Source organism: Cucumis melo, chromosome 4, assembly GCF_025177605.1.
Source record: "Cucumis melo cultivar AY chromosome 4, USDA_Cmelo_AY_1.0, whole genome shotgun sequence".
Lineage (NCBI taxonomy): Eukaryota > Viridiplantae > Streptophyta > Magnoliopsida > Cucurbitales > Cucurbitaceae > Cucumis > Cucumis melo.
The window spans coordinates 17,557,131-17,572,727 of NC_066860.1; positions in this window are offsets into that span (position 1 = coordinate 17,557,131).

The following is a 15,597-nucleotide window of genomic DNA, read 5'->3' on the forward strand; positions in this document are numbered from 1 at the left end:
CTCTTTTTGAAGTGACTTCTGTCAAGGTTTCCAAATGCATCATCATTAGAGTAGAGTATAAAAAATTTCTTCAAATGTGCCCTTTGTACCTATTGATGGTGTATCTTTCCATTGTAAAGAGAATGTGACAAAATGGAAATATGTTGTCAAGTGTCGTATGGTTGAACATAGTCTTATTTGGCTATCATGGACCTTATTCATCAAGCCGGTCTCTTTAAGACTACTTTTTAAGTTGGTCCATTTTATCCTCTTCTTATTTTCGAGCTTATTGTGAACCTTCTACTTCTTTGATGATCCTAGTAGTGATTAGTATAGAAAAGTGCATGTTCGTGGTGTTTGTTTCTCCCTATCCTCAGATATCATAAAAAAATTTCTTGGCTGTGAAGCTTTTAATGCCTCATCTATTGTCCTACCACTTAAAGAAGTTTTAGTATCTGAATTGATCAATGGGATTGTTTCTTTTTGGCCTAAGTTTGGTGCGTCTCCTACTTGGGCACATATACTTTACGTAATTAGAACTGGTAATTATGTTGATGTTGGGACATTTGTTGGAACAAGTTGCTTCGTCATGTGAAAACTTTTGCAATCAAGCTGCTAAGGTTATTAATCTGAGTGACAAAATGTTCATTATTCCATTCTATACAATAGAGTTCAATATATATATAGACATACATGGAAACCCTAAATAAATACTAGAAAATTACAATAAAGGACATAAGATTAATAAGCTCCTATAGTTACATATATACTATTGGTCCCCCTCAAGCTAGAGCATATATGTAGGAATTCAGATCCCCGACATTCCCCTACGACCTAGCAACATCATTCTTACTTGTCTTAGAGGCTTATTAGAGTTAAAGTTTTCCCCACAAACCAACACGAGTCCTTTCATAATACTTTGTCCTCACTCATATGCATCATAGGAAAACTCCTAGGAGGTCATCCAACATAAAATTGCTCCAAGCTAAGTACGCTTAACTTTGAAGTTTCTATGATCGAGTCATTGTAAATGAAGGTGCACCTTGTTGGTATAGGTAATAACTTTTAATTCTTTTAAGTCTTCTTAACTTTACTTTCATGTCTTCAAGATCCCTTTCATTAAGATGTGATACTGGTTCATTCATGTCTCCCTCCTAAACTCAAGGCGTTACATTTGAATTTTGGAAAAATAAAAGCAGTTTCATGCTTAGGAGATCGTAATTAGTCTAATCTTTATTAAACCCTAATTTATGTAATTTAGGGTTATGTATGTTAATTTATAAGAAGCAATTAGAGTAATCTTAGATTTGAATTTATGTTGTGCATGTTTAATTTTTCATTAGAAATTTGAAAAACTGACATGGGTCACAATTAAATGAAAACAAGTTATGAAACTAAGGACAACGCTTCTTAAGGTTGAGAAAGATGGATGATTAAGACGACAATGGGCATCAAAAGGAGAAACAACTCCACAATAAGCAACAATTGTTGATATCAACACTTGGCGAACAAAACTGTAAAGTCCTCCAGAATCATGTCATTTCCCAATATTATTCTTTGTTACAAGATCCCTAAACAAGCAATAGCCAAGGTAGATTAAGACACAACAATTAAGGTTACGAGTGGTTTGACCAAGTTAAATGACAATTGAGGTAAATCACTACAAGAAGTGGGGCTACTCACAACGCATAAAAACGTTGAAAAACATTTAAAATACGTCGAGAAATCAGTTTCCGATGTCGAAAGAGATGTCAGGAAGCGAGTCGAAAGAAATCATCGGAAGACATATTCCCAATGAGTTACCAACACGGTTTCAAGATTACATGTCTCCCGACGTCCGCATTTCTGACATTATCCGCGTTAGAAAACAAGCCATCCCCAACGTCTGCATGTCCAACGTTAGCCGTGTGTCGAAAATAACCATCCCCGAAGCTTTCTGGAGTGTGTCGGGATAGAGTCCCTATTCCCGACGTATGAGGTGCGTTGGAAAATCTTTTAAATATATATTTTTATTTTCTTTTGAAATGTTTTTTATTCAACTATAGTATTCATATTTGATTTTGATTCTAGTATGATTTATGCAATATTAAATTACAGAAAATAAACAATAAATTAGTAAACACCGATATAAAATATCAAATTCAACAACAATTTAAATATGTTTACGGTTCCATAAGATTCATAATACAAATCCTTAAAAATAGTAAATGTTCAACAAAAAAAAAAACATAGAAATCCATAAAAACTACGTACGTCTCCTAACGAGCCTCGTATGCCATTCTACATCGCGGGACCTACAATGATACAAAAGTGCTTAAGTTTAGTACATATGCATATCATCATTGAATAATGTAATTTCAAGAACTTAAGAATAATGGAAACATATATACGTACCGCAAAGCTAAGGATCATGGTGGTCCTTGTTGTGCCTAACTCATGTCTTCTATGAGCTTCCGCATTTGTTCCACTTGTGAAGCTAACATCTCTTATGTCTTTCTTTGTTCTTCAATCGCTCGTTTAGCTTCATCAAGCTTAACTCGTAATTTGAGCTCTGTTGTGGATTGCGAGCACGAGGTTGAGGCACGGTCGTACTGGCTGTCTTGCGGGACTTGGGCTTGAATCTTTTAAGAAGCCTGATCGTCTACCCTACACAGTCTCGCACACCTCATCCCCAGATAGTGGCTGATAATCATCTAGGATAGGCTGAGATTGGAGTTTTAACATTCTGCAACAAATTTAGAAATTAAGTTACTAAGTCACTAAATTAAAGAGTCAATAAGGACATAAGTATTGCTTGAATAACTTACATGCACATCCTTTGTTACCTGCAATACAAAAGTATCGGTTCGAACGTGTGTTTGTCGGAATAACTCCATACGGTTGACCGATTCACCTCGTTGCTCAGCAAGCTCGTGCAGTCGTTGTAGAAACGACTTTGGCCTGTTGCTATGTTTGTAAGATTACTTCTGTCTAGTAGTCTTGGTGGTCCATGATTGCTCTTGCTTTAAGACAATTATATTATTTATTTCTTATACATATTAAAAGTTGAATTGAAATAACAATTACAAAGCGTATCGTTGCTCACTTGGAATGCACAGCTAATGTAATGATCACAGAGGAAGTGTCAATCCTTCATACGTCCCACCAATATGTATGGTGGGTTGGCACATGCCTCCTTAAGGTCGCAGTACATTTTGAAGTGTCTGTAACAGTCGGCTTTGAACTCTTTAAAAGTACTAAGCATTTGATGCTCAACGAACCTATTCATTGCTTGATCGTTGAAATCAAGCATGAAAAAATGCTACACATTACAGAAAATAACATATTAGCTTGGTTAGATTAAATATGTTTCACATGAAAACATAATTCTGTATTGGACGTGTATAGGTTGCCCTTGATGACCTTGATGTATTCTATTCCCATGTCCGCTCACCTAAGGGAGCGGACTGAAAATGTCTTCCTTACACAAACACCAATCGATTAGGCTTCTCCGTGCCAAGGGCTATGGACATCGGAATCTTTCCATTGGTGTGAACGTAACGCTCCAACTATAGGAGTCGAGATTGCGCACTTCTCCTAGGAGTTAGAGATGATTGAGTAGTTTCTGCTAAATAAATTAAATCAACAAGTTAATGTGAGAAATAAGTTCAAATAATTATGAGTTAACGTACCATTAAACTCACTCGAATTGTTGCCTACTGATGACGACCCTTCCCAGGGTTATTTAGATCCTCGACGAACTCGAGGAACATCACATCTATCTAATCAAAACCACTCGGGAATGATGACATAATACCTATAAACATAAAAAACAAACATTCATTAAGCAAATAGGAACATATAATCAGATTTGAAATATAAACTAATTATTATTTGGATATGTGGTTCGTCACTATCATTCGTCGTCATGAAGTCGTATACTACCCACCTCTTCCAACAACGTTACATTACAAGCTACTCTACACCACATCTTCAAATCCTAAAAAATACAAACAAATTCAAAACTAAGTTGACACAATAAAGGCTACCATAACTGCAAGATAGCCAAAACGAATCTCAACCATAAATTACATAATTTTAAAACAATAATAGCCCTCGCCCCCTCCCGCTTAAATCTTCAACTCTAACCCCTCAAATTTTCAATTCAACCCCCCTCCCCCCCCTCAAAATTTCATCCTCAACCCCCTCCCCCTCAAACTTTAAATTTTTCAACTCAAATTTTAAATTCCCCAACTCAATTTCTCAAATAACTCCCTCTTCCTTCAAAATTTCAACCCACATTCTAAAATTTTAACTTCAAAAAAAAAAATCAAACAATATCCTAAAACTAATTCACCATTCAATCTTAAACTAATTTCAAAAACAAAACTATAAACATATTAACCTAATCTAACCTAAACTAACTTCAAACTCTAGAACAAACAGTTTGAAACTTACCAAATAGGGAAGAGTGGCGACGTGGCGGTGGTGAGGGGCACAGGCACGGCGGCGACTTCTTCTTTTTCTTCTCATTCTTCTCTTCTCGTTCTCTTCGTCTTTTAGTTCTGTGAAATATAGAACTGAGACGAAATATATAGAAAAACTCCTGCGCACCACAAAGACATCGGGAATTCTCTTCTATTCTCAACTTAATTTCCGACATATCACTAATGGCATAAAAAATAGATGACATCATTCTCGATGCCATGCATGGGACGTTAGGAATGGTGTCACCTATTTTCGACGCATGACGAGAACCGTCGAGAACAGATGTCTCTATTCCTGACGCCATGCATGGGGCGTTGGTCAAAGTTATATATTTAATTTAATTATGAACTATTTTCGACGCCATAGTACCAAATGTCGGGAATGACTTCTTGTTTCCCGATGCCTTGCATGAAACATCAAAAAAAGGTAATATTAAAATAATGTTTTCGTCGTGTCCCGACGTATACAAAACGATGTTGGAAATAGCCATCTGATTCGATGTTCTTTTTTTCGACGTTGTTTTATGCGTCAGGAACCCCCTAATTTCTTGTAGTGAATGTAGGAAAAAAGATAAAGAAAGGGATGTGATGAGATTTACATTGCCAAATCCAATAACAAAAGACTTTGATCAATATGCTAGGATAATATGATGTCTATGTATGTATATGCATGCATACAAATATGAGAATATATATATATTGATGGAATATGAAACATGCGCAGCGGAAATAAAAAGCGAACTTTACTTTATATGCAACTAAACACTTTAGTGGTTAACATGCTAAAAAAGCCATAATTAAAACGAATTAGGGTTAAGAGAATATATACCTTTGTAGCTTCCCAATCCTCGAAATCTCCTCAAGATCACGAACCTGAAACCACCACTAGTGTTGACCCGCTATTCTTTGGACTTAGAACCAGATTGTGGGATCCATTAACTGATGGAATTTGAGAAAGAGATGAAAATTGACCTATAGACCATGAGCTCCAACAATCTGAGATTAACTAGCTAAACCCTTTTAAATCGAACTAATCAACATTCGTTAACTAACAGGTCATTCCACTAAAGTCCCGTAGTTGCACTCTCATTACTATAAATATATTTATGTCCATCTAATATAACCATGATCAATAAGTTAGTCCTTCCCAGGTTGTTTGTAACCTCGGCTGGGTTAAAATATCATTTTACTCCTGAGACTACATCTTGTTTCTTAAGTCTTACTGATCCACTATTAAACATTTGGTTTAAGGTCCAACCTATAAACTAAGTTCCTCTCGGACCAATGAGAGGGTGAGATCCCTTGTTCAAAACTTGGATTCAGTTCTTAAGGGAACAACATATCTACTAACCCTAAAACGGATAGGAGTGAATTTCGTCTTTACACCCTATGTCCCTAGCCATCCACCTGGTTTTACCCTTGAAATGGGAGGCTTATTGGACCAGTACCGTTGAGCTGCCCTCAGTTATGCAGATCCATGGATAATATCGTTTGAACATAAGTTCATATTTAACTCAGGATTAATATTAAGTTACCTAGGTCATCATAATCGAGATAGTCAGTTTATAAAGTCAACGGTGTTATAACTTAAAAATGACTATTTCATGGTTCCAGTCTTATGTAAACTCTTTACATAGGATGCCTCCACTCCCATGTCTCTACATGGACGATTCAGTATCATATCGTTTGTACTAACTATAGAGCGGGACACATCTATAACGTTTCCGGAATAAAGTGTCTAACCTTATTCATACACTATAGATCGTTTGTGCTATAAACTCGAATTTGATCAACATTTATGTCTCTACGTAAAGTTCAAGTCTACACTAGATAGCCTTAGGACCTTAGTTAATTTGATTCAAGATTATAGTATTCTATTTTCACTAAAATAAGTCCTCAATAACCACTTTATTGAATAGAATATACTTTTAACTACAAACTACGATTTTTAGGACATAAATTTCAACATATATGTATATTAGAATTTTATTAAAAGATAAAAAAGAACCCTAAAGGAAAAAGATGTATAAAAGATTAAAAAAATGTAAAAAAAAAAGACAACTAAATAACAATGATGTTGAAACATAAAACAAAAAAATAATTAATTTGAGGGAAAAAAGTGCACAACCATTGAATAAAAGAACTAGGGGGTGTTTTGGGGGAGAGGTAGAGTTATGGGGGATAAGAGTTATGATAAAACTAGGGCTATGATAATATGTTTGGGGAAAAGTTTATTATTGATAGTGTTATGATAGTTAGTGTTTGAAGGAAGAATTATTATGATAGGTAGTATTATGATAATATTTGTTTGGGGAAGGATTATGATAGTAGTGTTATGATTTTTTTTAATGTATATTTTTTATAAACAAATTTAAGGGGTCTTTTCAAAAATATAAAAGAGCGACAAAATATTTACACCCTATAGAACAATTCCGAAAATAGAAAAAGCCCAGAGGCCTACCGTGTAAGATATAAAAAATGTCCCGTCAACCACGCCATCAACAACGCGCGCCTAATATATTTTGCGATCGTTTAGATTTGGTTATTGTTTCATACGCGATCGTTTAGATATGACTACAATGCCATCGTTTAGATATAGCTACAATTTATATGTAACCGTTTAAATATGGCTACAATGCAATTGTTTAGATATGGCTACAATTTCTACACGATTGTTTAGATATGGATTTATCTTTTCAATTCCATCATTTAATTTTGTTACACGATCGTTTAGATTTTTTTAGACGATCGTTTACTTTTTTTTATACGATCGTTTATATTTGGCTACTTCAATCAAATGATTTTTTTTTCAAGATTATTTATACACTATCTTTTTTTTTTTTTTTACAATTGTTTATGTTTTTTAAACGATATTTTACATTAGGCTACTGCAACCTAAATGATTTTTTTCAAGATTTTTTATACACGATCGTTTACGTTTGGCTACTTCAATCTAAATAATTTTTTTTCAACATTCTTTATACACATTTTTTTAGATTTTGTTATCTTTTTGTACACAGTTCTTTAGATTTTGTTACCCAAATGTAAACAACGTAAAAAAAAAAAAGAAGAAAGACGATGGAAAGAAATCGCAAAAAGAAGAGGAAAAGTATAAAGATAATGGAAAGAAATTGAAGCGAAAAAAAAGAGTAAAAGAAGAAAAACGATGGAAAGTTTAAACGATGTAAAGAAAGAATTAAAAAATAAGAAAGATGATGGAAAAAATCGCAGAAAATAAAAGGAAACAAGAAAGACAAAATCGCAGGAAAAAACAAGAAAGACAAATAGTAGGAGGAAGACGAATCGCGAGGAAGAAAAGAAAGATGTCAGGGCAAACCTGAAATATTTAAAAAATGGCTAATTTTATGGGCTTTGTTACACGGGCGTAAATACTTTGGTGTTTTGTTACATTTACACAAGTTTTCCCAAATTTAATATATTTATTTTAATAAATCATATTAGGAAGTAATTTCTGCCATTAAAAGTCACTTTTTTTAAAAAAATCTTCTTGGTCTTTAAATTTTCTTGTGCTTAGAAAAATCAGCCTTCATTTGATAACTTTCTGTTTTCTATTTTTTATTAATTTTTTTAATTTTTTTTTTAAATTTTTATTAAATTTAATGCATATTGTTTTTCGAAAATTTCAGCATATTTTCCCCCAAACTTTCAATGTGAAATTTCTAGTTAAATTCTAATTCTAAAAATGAAAACAACCCTTGATTTTTTATTCTTTTGTAGTTTCTCAAATTTTGATTCAGTAAAACAGTAGTAAAAAGTAATAACAAATAATCGAAGCTCATGTATCGGTTGAGTTTTAATTTGAAAGATAAACAAAAATTTTTAGTTGGTTAATCATTTTGTTATTTTTGAAAATTAAGTCATGTTTCTTAACTACAAGAATAGAATTAATAACCAAAGTTTAATAATATTAATAACAACAAGTATTTAAAATCTATATTTTTCTTCAAATTTCAATTTAATTTTTTTAAAATATTTGTAAATGAGGTAAACTAGTTAATAAAAAATGGTCGCAAGCTAAATTTTTATAAAAGAAACAAAAATAAAAACGAAATGATTATTTGTATGAAATAATCTAAATCTTTTAGGGTGCGTTTGGGGGAAGGGTTGATTTAGGGAAGAGTTAGTGTTAAGTTAAACCTAGTTTTATCATAATCATTGTTTGGGGGAAGGGTTTAAAAGTGTAGTTTTATGATAATAAGTGTTTAGGGGAAGTGTTAGGTAGGAAGAGTTAATGGGGATTTTATGATAAGATGTATTTGGGGGAAGGGTTAGGTGGGTAGTTTAATGGGGATTTTATGATAAAATGTGTTTGGGGGAAGGGTTAGGTGGGTAGTTTTGTGGAAATTTTATGATAAAATGTATTTGGAGAAAGGGTTAGGTGGGTAGGTTTATGTGGATTTTGTAATAAATTTTATTTGGGGAAATTGTTAAATGGGTTGGGTTAATAACTTTTTTTATGTGGTATAATATTTTTTAAATTAAATTGTAAATATCATAAAAAAATTATTGCATACTTTTTTACGAAACCCTGGAATCCGTCTTATTGTTCTTTTTTATTTGTTGTATGTGTAATGTTATTAAATTAGTACATACAGTTGCCCAAATTAAAATTAATTTCTGAACATATTGTGAGAAATTTATTATAATTAATTTTTTAGAAAGAAAAAAATTATTGAATATTTCTAATCGGCGATAGCGATGTCATCCTATTTTAAACCTATATAAATAGTCGTTATAACGCTTTTGGAAAATTTTGACTATTTTCCTTAATTTAAAATAAACATTAGCAAGGACGAAAATAAGTTCTTTACAATAGGAAATGCATAAATAGTCAACATCTTAGACAAAAAAACGTAAGGAAATAATAAGCAACCCAGGTCCGTAGAAACATAAACTATCTCTCTATGTCTCGTAGGAGGACTCTACAAAATCCCTCCCTCTCATCCTCAGGCATTAGTACGAAACCCCGAAGGTCGTCCATACGAGACAAAAGATGCCTTTGCAATAACGTCCTATCCAAACTCGTAAGTTCTGGCATCTCACGCAATATGCGAAAAAATTCCGTGCGCACATGGTTGTCATTTGCAAGGTTGCGTGCAGGCCACTCCGCAATCTGCCTGAGTTGCTCGTTTGTTTGGTCGAGCGTCAGATGTATCGCTTCAACATCGAAGTCTCGTTGACTTCCCCTCTTCCTCTTCGATCCACTCGATCCGGTCCTACCCTCTAAAGCGCGAGAAGGTCGGGATGCACGTACATCGTCCTGCGAGAGGTCAATTCCCTGGCTGTACACGGGCGGGAAGTCCTCGTTTCCATCCCCCATATCAAATCTGTCATATCCGCCACCAGGCTCGTTAGACCCCACGTCCGCGAATGTCTCAGCGAACCGACCGGTCGCCCTATCGCGACCGAAGACATATGTAAGTTCGTCGTAATACGGGAATGGTTTGTTCAGGAGTCCCTTCGCTGCAGGATGCGACTGCGGGCAAAAAAATATCACGTATGAGTACTAATTGAAAAATTGTTAACTAAATGTACATTGTGAATGTTGTGTGACGTTTAAATTATTTTCCATACCCTAACCCAATTATCAAATAATTCCTTCTCCGCAATGATACATTTCTCTTCATCGTTCCACCCAAAGCCACTGCACGCTGGGCCCCGCATTTTGGCAATGGCCTGGAATGTTCGCTTCAGTATCTTGATCCTACAATCAATTACAGTTGTTGCTCGTACCTGACATCCAGGTAGTTTCTCCACCATCATGCATACCAACTACGCAAGGTATCCTGGGCGGAACGTACCATTATCTGATTTCCATCCCCCCATTGACACCAACTCCATTAAACATTCCACAAGAGTCCCCTCCTTCTCCTTCGTCCAAACATGTCTCGGGGCCGATTTGAGGTTGACATACTGAGAATGAGAAATTAGAAAAAATACATGGAGTACGTAAGTAATTTCACAATTGAACAGTAAAAAAAATAGGCATGATACAAATTCATGGCACGCGTACATTTCATATGCAACAGCCCACATTACTTTTTACAGTACATTTTAGACATGATAGAATTGCGACCTTACAATCGAAAACTTGTAATGTAAAAGTGTCTTAGCTAAGCGTTACGCAACTGCCATTCGGTGAACATCGATTCAGCTAGGTCGTTGCGCCACTGAGACCACTCGTTTGTTGTCTCAATGTACTGAATGTCTTCTGAAACGGTGGTCGTCGCGTACGTGGAGTCCCCCTCGTCCTCGTCGTCAACGTTCTCGCAATATGTCATTTCCCTGTTGATCAAATTGTGAAGCAAGGCACATGCTAGAATGGTGCGACACTGGACTTGTAGGGGATAGTACGACTTTCCACGAAGAATGGCCCAACGACCCTTGAGAACACCGAACGCGCGCTGAATAACATTCCTTGTCGATGAGTGCTTCATGTTGAAGTACTCCTTTGCATTTGTTGGCGCATTTGCAGCACCACGCCACTCTTGCAAATGGTACCGCTGGCCTCTGTACGGGGCGAGAAACCCCTCCGCGTTTGGATATCCCGCATCGCACAGATAATAATATCTTGTTATTAAATGGTTTGTTTATGACCTTTAAATAGGTAAGTAGGAAGCGACGGTGTTTTATTATAAAGAAGATATACCCTTTGGCACTTGTAGTCCATTTTCTCGTGAAAGGGCATCACGTAGGATCCGCGAGTCTGCTGCGGATCCTTCCCAACCGGCAAGGACATAAACGAAATCCCCTTTCATGTCACAGACCCCCAGAACGTTTGTGGCAATTTCCCCCTTACGCGTTCTGAATGTAGGCCGATCTCCTGCGGGGACGTTGACCTTTATGTACGTCCCGTCTAATGCGCCAAGGCAATTCTGCAGGTTGAAATAAACACGTTGAAATAAGTGCGACGTACGTAAAGGTGAAATATAGTGAACTTCTATGATGCCCACCTCGAAACACTTCCAACGTTGATCATCACAGTTACTTGTTACCGGAACAGGTCTCTTTATCAACTCCTCGTACAGTCGAAGAATAGCCAACAATACGATGTTAAAATGTCGAGATACTGTCTCACCAGACCGTACAAATTCCCGTTGGATCACGCGGTTCTTCACGTAAACATTGCTACCATTTCCTCAACATCGACAATCTCAGTCGACAAAAGACCAGCCACATTTCTAAGTAAATGGCATAGAATTGCGAATGTTCGCCTATCCATCCGCGTGCTCTACCGACACACAAGATCTGACTCGTGTATCATGCGAAAGTAAGCAAGCTCCCTAATTCTATGGCGTGTATCGGGCGATGTATGTGGGAGACGCTTGTTGTTCGTTAATAGCTCCAACGTTAGTAAAATCTGACGTTGGGCCAACGTGAATGCAGTTAGGATTCCAATAAGTGTTTGTTCATCCATTACAATGTATGTAAAGTTTCCTAAAAAACATGTACTAAGTGAATTAGTACAATATCGATATATATTGTGAAAAGATCCATAAACTTAGTAATATCCGTATTTACTAAAACCATAAACATAGAACAAAAAAAGTAGATTATGAGTGACTAGAACATTGAAAATGATACATAAAATTAAAGAAGTTGAAAATGGAAGGCATGTAATTAACTATTTCCATGATACATAACGTACGTACTCGAGACGATAGTATTTAAAAAACCGAACAATAGTACTTAAAGACATATTTTCGAAGTTTATGAAATGTGTACTCCCTTAATATAATTTAATTAGTATCAAAATTTGATTATATTGAAAAAACACTATTACTAAAAAGTTGTTCATATGGAAATTTATGATGATATTAAAAAAACACTATTAGGGAAGGGTTGTTGATATGCAAATTTATGATCATATTGAAAAACACTATTACTAAAAAATTGATATGCAAATTTATTATGATATTGAAAAACAGTATTAGTAAAAAAGTTTTTGATGTGCAAATTTATTATCATATTTTTACCGAATTAAAGACTTGTTTTCAAAAATCGATAACATTACTAAAATTATTTATATTACTAAAAATTATTGGTAATAAAGTTAAAACTTTCTACTTATAAAAAACATTGTTAAATGTACTTATGAGGTAGTAGAAAAGATTTTATATTTTTTAAATTACGAATTGTTGTTAATTAGTTTGATAGTTAATACGAATTGTTGTTAATATTTAATTGGACAATTAATTCAATTTTTGTTAAATAGAAAATGTTGTTAATTAATTGCATATTTTGTAAATACAAATTGTTCTTACTATATACAAAAAAAAAATAGTTAAAAAAGAGGAAGTTAATAAGAAACAATATTTAACAAAATTAAACAAAATGTTCTATATACATATTATAAACCGAAACAAAATGTTCATTATAAAATTATACAAAACCGAAAAAAAATAAATAAGAAAAAATACAGTATAGAAAGCCTACAAACGCCATTACAATAGTACCTCTTCAAATAGTAAACTCGTGAATTGCAATGTCTTACATAAGACAAACAAGATGGTTAATATTTGTACATAACACACAATATAGAAGGTATGAAAAAAAATATTACATATACATACCTTTTATGACGACAAATCTTACCCGAAATGAACATTGAATGGGGAAACCGAAACAAGAAGTTTATTTTTAAATTAATAGCCTCAGAGTTTTGATTCCATTCAAAATAATGAATGGAATTCCATCATAGTTACAGATAAAAAAATAAAGGACAGAAAGATATAGGAAAAAGATCACAAAAACATAACAGAAAAGGAGGACAACAACCTAAAAGAAAAGGAGGACATAAACATATACGAAAATGAGAACAGAAACATATAGGAAAAGGGAAATTACAACATATATGCTAACAGTAATGAAAAATCAGCAAACAGAGAAAAAGAAAAAGATAACTTACAAAAGATAAGTTAGAACCAGAGAGAGGATACAAAGAGAGACAAGAATGCAGTGAATCAAAAGAGGAAACGTGGTTATATATAGGGGAAAGATGGGGCAAGTTGAGAGGACTTTAATGGAGCTAAACCAAAAAATAAAGACCAAAGTAATGGACTGCAACCTATCTATCAATAAAAGACAGGGAATCTCTCTGCTACAACTGACATAAAACATAGCAAAGTCCAAAGAATTAAAGCCTATATACTGAAAGCTATACCAAAACCATACACTAAAAACAGATGGAAGAGACAACACTGGAAGGTATACAGAAAGGAAGACCAATATAGTATGAAAATAAATGAAGAATGTAACAATATAGAGAGATAAGAATAGAACAATTGTAACAAAATTTGTAAGAAAATAGCATGTCAAAACCATACAATAAAAACAGATGGAAGAGACAACACTGAAAGGTATACATAAAGGAAGACCAATACACTATGAAAATAATAGAAGAATCTAACAATACAGAAAGGAAGACCAATACACAAAATTTGTAAGAAAATAATATGTAAGAAAAGAATACAAGAATAGAAGAATTGTAAAAAAATAGAAGAATTGTAACAAAATTTGTAAGAAAAGAATAGAAGAATTGTAACACATGGCCGAAAAAGGTAAAGCAATAACAGAGAAGACATGGCAACAATACAGAAGACATGGCCGGAAAAGGTAAAGCAATAACAGAGAGAAGACATCACAAGAATACAAAACACATGGCCGAAAAAGGTAAAGCAATAACACAGAAGACATGGTCGCAATAATACAGAACACATGGCCGGAGAAGGTAAAGCAATAACACATAAGACATGGGCGCAATAATACAGAACATATGGCCGGAGAAATTTAAGCAATAACACAGAAGACATGGGCGCAATAATACAGAACACATGGCCGGAGAAATTTAAGCAATAACACAGACGACATCGCCGCAATAATACAGAACACATGGCCGGAAAATGTAAACAAATAAGACAGAAGACAGAACAGAATGCAAAGAAATACATACATTCCAAAAGAAATCAGTTTCAATTCATAATAGGAACTCATCATCGGCTTTAAAAAAAAATTGGATTCAAAACTCCAATACCTCCCTACCAAGCTCCATCGGCATCCAATGACAGAGTGAAGTTTCTGTCTTATCAGTGGAGGAATCACCAAATGCCAAGCGAAACACCCGGCCGCATAATGGAACCGCGAGCGGCAAGGAGTAAAGAAGGAGCCAAAACCCACGATTCCAAAAGAAAATCATGTTCGGAGCCAACGAAATCGTCGGCTTCAACAAACACAGAAATCGCTTTCGGGAGTGAGAGAGACGGATGAGAGAGATGCAGAGAGAGATTCAGCGTAACGAAATCGGGTTTCGTCGTAAAAATGTAATGACGGAATGGATTAAAAAATGACTACGAAACAGAAAGTGCGGGTTAGGATGGTTGTGGGAGAAGACGACAAAACGAACGAAATGGATTAAAGGATGAAGACGAAACAAAACGAAATCGAGTGGATAACACATAACGAACAGAAACCCTAGATTCGTTGAGGGAGAAGACGAAACGAAACAACACGAAGTCGATTCCTTGAGGGAGATGACAGAAAGAAGAGAAAAACAAAAATATTTTTGATGAAGAAGGGTTGAGGAGAAGATTGAACACGGTTTCAACGCGGAAATGGAAGACGGATTGAGGGGAACGACGAAACCGGATTAACGAAAATGGGGGAAGACGCGAATCAACGTTCGAAGCGGCTGACAAAAACGGGTTAAGGAAACCCGGTTTCCTTAACCTTTGGCCCAAACGGGGGTTAGGGTTGGGCTAACCTAAGCCCACAGTCCCAACCCTAATCCCAAACATGCCCTTACTTTTTATTTTTTTAAAAAAATAATTTTATAAAATTAATTTTCATAACTTTTTTTTAAGTTTTACTGTCCACCGTCTACTAATATTTTAAAGTACAATCTCATGTTTTAAAAACTAAAATTTTAATACTTTTGTAAGAAGAAAAAATAAAATTGTACATCTTTCTTAATCTTTACAAAATCTGATTGTTACAAAAGTAATAGAGTTGTGAACATTTAAAAATAAAAACAAAGGAGTGTTATGAAGGAGGTTACGGAGGTTGAAATGATTAGTTAACGCTCCCCTGGTGGGAGATTATATGAGAACTCTAATCTCCGTGAGCCCTTTCCTAA